This window comes from Patella vulgata, chromosome 5, assembly GCF_932274485.2.
Source record: "Patella vulgata chromosome 5, xgPatVulg1.2, whole genome shotgun sequence".
Lineage (NCBI taxonomy): Eukaryota > Metazoa > Mollusca > Gastropoda > Patellidae > Patella > Patella vulgata.
Genome location: NC_065883.2, coordinates 71,016,344 through 71,020,065, shown reverse-complemented (window position 1 = coordinate 71,020,065; position 3,722 = coordinate 71,016,344). Strand labels below are relative to the sequence as shown.

The 3,722-nt window shown below is 40.3% G+C and overlaps 1 long non-coding RNA gene across 1 annotated transcript; it reads right to left on the bottom strand.

Moving 5' to 3' along the window:
* Window positions 1–1,643: 1,643 nt before the first annotated feature.
* LOC126820634 (uncharacterized) lies at window positions 1,644–3,218 on the bottom strand. The gene is made up of 3 exons (XR_007680035.2): window positions 3,129–3,218; window positions 2,304–2,363; window positions 1,644–1,770 (listed from the first exon to the last, which is right to left on the bottom strand). It is a non-coding gene; the product is annotated as an uncharacterized LOC126820634 (long non-coding RNA).
* Window positions 3,219–3,722: the final 504 nt, after the last annotated feature.

Genomic DNA, 3,722 nt, shown 5'->3' with positions numbered 1-3,722 from the left:
CCAAATTGTGGTCAAATCTAAGATGTTGAAACATGCAGTGCCTATAAATTTTAAAATGTCTCTTACTTAGCTGTATTTACATAGGACAATTAAGTTCAGATAATCTGATTATGTAACACTACAACAGTTTTATGATCCCCACCCCCTAGTATGGAATCTGATACATGGCTGACCAATCATAGTTTTCACTCTCCATTCTGGTCTGTCAAATGATTTACAATGTTGATGGTACCTACAACTTTCCTGACCCAGAGATATGCACAACAGTCAACATACAAGCCATTTATGTTATCTTCCAATATGAGAGGCCATAATAAACGCAAGGCTGTCTTTTTCAAGCTCGGACATGAAGTCAACACTAAACAGCAACGTTTACAGGGGTCCTCGGCTGGAACCCAAACTGATTATGATTTGCCCTCAACTTCCACAGATGTCACAGAGATCAGGGATGAAATTCATATACATCATCTTTCTACTAATGCCAGTCCGGGAAGTCATCGGGTTTTGAGATGTAGACCTGAAATGTTAAATTTGGATGAGACTGAGAATTCTGAGGTGAATACTATCCAGGGAAACAGGATTATAGACATCCAGAAAATGATTGAAATGTGGAATTCTGTCATTCGGTTACATGCCCAGGGGAGAAGAAAGGCCTGTGCAGTACCAAATTTCCAGCCTGTTAGTGAGCAGAAGTGGGGAGCGGGTTGGATGTACTCTGTAAAGTGTACAAAATGTACATTTATCTCACCTGTCTACAAGTTGTATAAAGAGATTCCAACTGGCAAACCAGGAAGAAAGGCAGCCGCTATTAATCTGACCCTACAATCTGGACTGTTAGACATGCCGGTTGGAAACACCAGAGCTCGGCTGCTGTTGACAGATTTGGATATTCCACCGCCCTCTCGCAGTGGCATGCAGACTCTTTCTAACCAAGTTAGTGCTAAAATGACATGGTTGAACACTATTAACATGAGGGAAAAAATAGAAGCAGTCAAATCTTTTAATCAGAAGGGAGGGTCAGTAAACCCAAGTATAATAAATGTTGCAGTGGATGGGCGTTACAACAGCATAACCATAGGCCACAGTAAAAAGCCAGGGCAAGCAGCCTCGCAAGCCATTGGAATTGCATGCGAGACAAACACAAAGCACAAATATATTCTGTGATGCAAAATAAACTGTGCTGGCAAGGTGCCTGGCTTAAGGGAAAAGGTTTTACTGTCAACTGCCCTGGGGGACACGAAGGCTGTACTGGAAATTTACCAGTTCACGCACCATTATCTGAGTATGACATGGGGAAAAGCATTGGCACAGAACGAGCTCTCCAAAACGTCCTCATCAAATATGCAACAACAGATGGAGATGGACGATCAGCTGCTGGAACTGAAGATAGTTTAAAAATTTTGCATCCGATGTGGAGTGTGGAGCGACTAGCTGACCCTTCACACCTGGCTGCCACTCAATTTAGGCACTGCTATAATGCAAAATTCAGCGAGGAGATGTTTCCTGGTAAAACCAGACTGGATAAGGGCAAAATCAAGAAAATACTGAGCCAAGATGTAAAAGCTAGATGCAGTCTAATCATGACTACATTGTTTGAAAATCACTGTGGTAATACTGAGGAGATGAGAAAACGCCTACCAAAAGTCCACTATCATGTGTTACGATGGCGACTGCTCAAAGTGCCGCCTTCATTCTGTTGTGTGCCGGGGTGGGATAACAAATAACTGGTGGAACCGTTCCATGTATCTGGCCTCAAATAAAGTTGATTCCCTGAAAATGAATGAAAATGACAAATCAATTCTAAGTGAAATTTTAAAAATCCGAATAAGTGAAGCAGCTTTAGAAAAAACCAAATTCCAAACAAATACACAGAAATGTGAAGCAATCAACCGCTCGTTGAGTGTTTCATTTCCAAAGAATGTAAATTACGGAAGAAATGCGATGGGTTGACTTTCCTCAACAATATTGAGAAGCAATGATGGAATAAAGAGTGCCACTGAGCAGAAAGCTAAACTCCTTGGGGCCCCTCTTTCTCCAAAGACAAGATATTCCCTGCGGCAAATAGAAAGAGAAAGTCTGTACCACAGAGAATACCAATCCAGACCCGAAGTGCAAATACAAGCACTTCTGCTGCGTGGACGAAAGCTTTATGAATTCCGCGAGTACAAGAATTACTGTGCAGTTGAATCCGGCTACAAAAAGGGCCATTTAGACCAGCCATCAACAGCAGATGACACTTTACAGGATCACAGCTATAGTAAATAAGCAAGACAGACAAATGCAAGCCATTGTCATATACCCACCTTTTGCCTTAATACTTGTGTTGAGGTCAATCATACCACTCTTGCACAGTAACCTGACACCTGAAATGAAAGAAAGATGGAAATAAATATGCAATAAAAAAAAGTAAGAAAATAATAATAATAAAAAAAAAATATGTGGTTGAATAAGAAGGGAGACCTCCTCGCGGTTTCAACTGGAAATAGAAATAATATGCCTCTTTATTTCTAGCGAACACCCCTTCAGTGCCCCCCCCCCCCAACAAGAAACCAGTTAACAGTCAGTAAATAAGTAAACCTTGAGTGTCACATAAGTCTAAACCAATCTCAATGGTAGACACCATGTTTCCAGGTTTGGTCTAAATATTAAGGCCAACTGCAGGTTTAGTCAAAAGTCACACAGGTGTGAATTTTGGAGTGTACATGTTAACATTTCATTGTATGATGTCAAAAACATGTTAGGTCTAAATATTAAGGCTAACTGCAGACTTGGTTCAAGGTCACAACATGTAAATAGGGTTAGGGCACATGATTTTTTGACACAATTGTGGGTTAGGGGTAGGGTCAGGACTAGGTCTTGGCTTAGGCCTAGGCTACATGCTTTTTGAAAAGATTGTGGGTTAGGGTTAGGGTCAGCCCTGTTTACATCTCGTGACTTTAGACCAAATCTGCAGTTGAGTTGGCCTTAATATTTAGACCTAACCATGTTTTGATATCATTGTGAACAAAATGTTACACATTTACAACCCAAAATTCACACTCGGCCAACGGATACCCCCAATCATGGCTATTTTGATACCAAATAGTCAAAAAACTTACTCCTGGGCAATAAAAAAGCAGTATCCTTACCATTTCTGACACTTTCCATTCAAAATTTCAGGAAATAGGCCGTTGAAAAAATATCAACATCCCGAGCCGGCCATGCTTCTTTATATCATCAGGACTAGCAATTATTTGCCCATTGACTTCAATGTTAAATGGCTGTAACATCACAGGCTGTAGCTTTTTTCTCAACATTCCGTTGGTTCCAATCTTTATAGGCACAATGGGGACAACATTTGGCAATATCTACTCATCATAATTTTGTAGGGGGTTGACCATTTAGATTTTTTGCTACACGGATTTGAAGTTGACTGGGGTGAAAATCTCACTTCCGACACAATGACTGCTCTGCAGAAAGACACTTTACACCCCCTATCCCTCCGCTGTAATATCATCAGTATTACCCAAAACTGCTATGAAATTGCAAATTTGATCCCTTTTCTCCAATTCTAGACCAAAAAGTCAACCCAAAAATGCAGGAAGAGGGGAGAAAAAAATTAAGGGAAAAATTGTCTATTTATAACTCGCACTACGATCATGAAATAAAGGGAAATAATTACTAGTCTTAGTCCTATATACCTCACATGTTTCTGCAGTTTAAACAAATCTGTTGTTATCTAA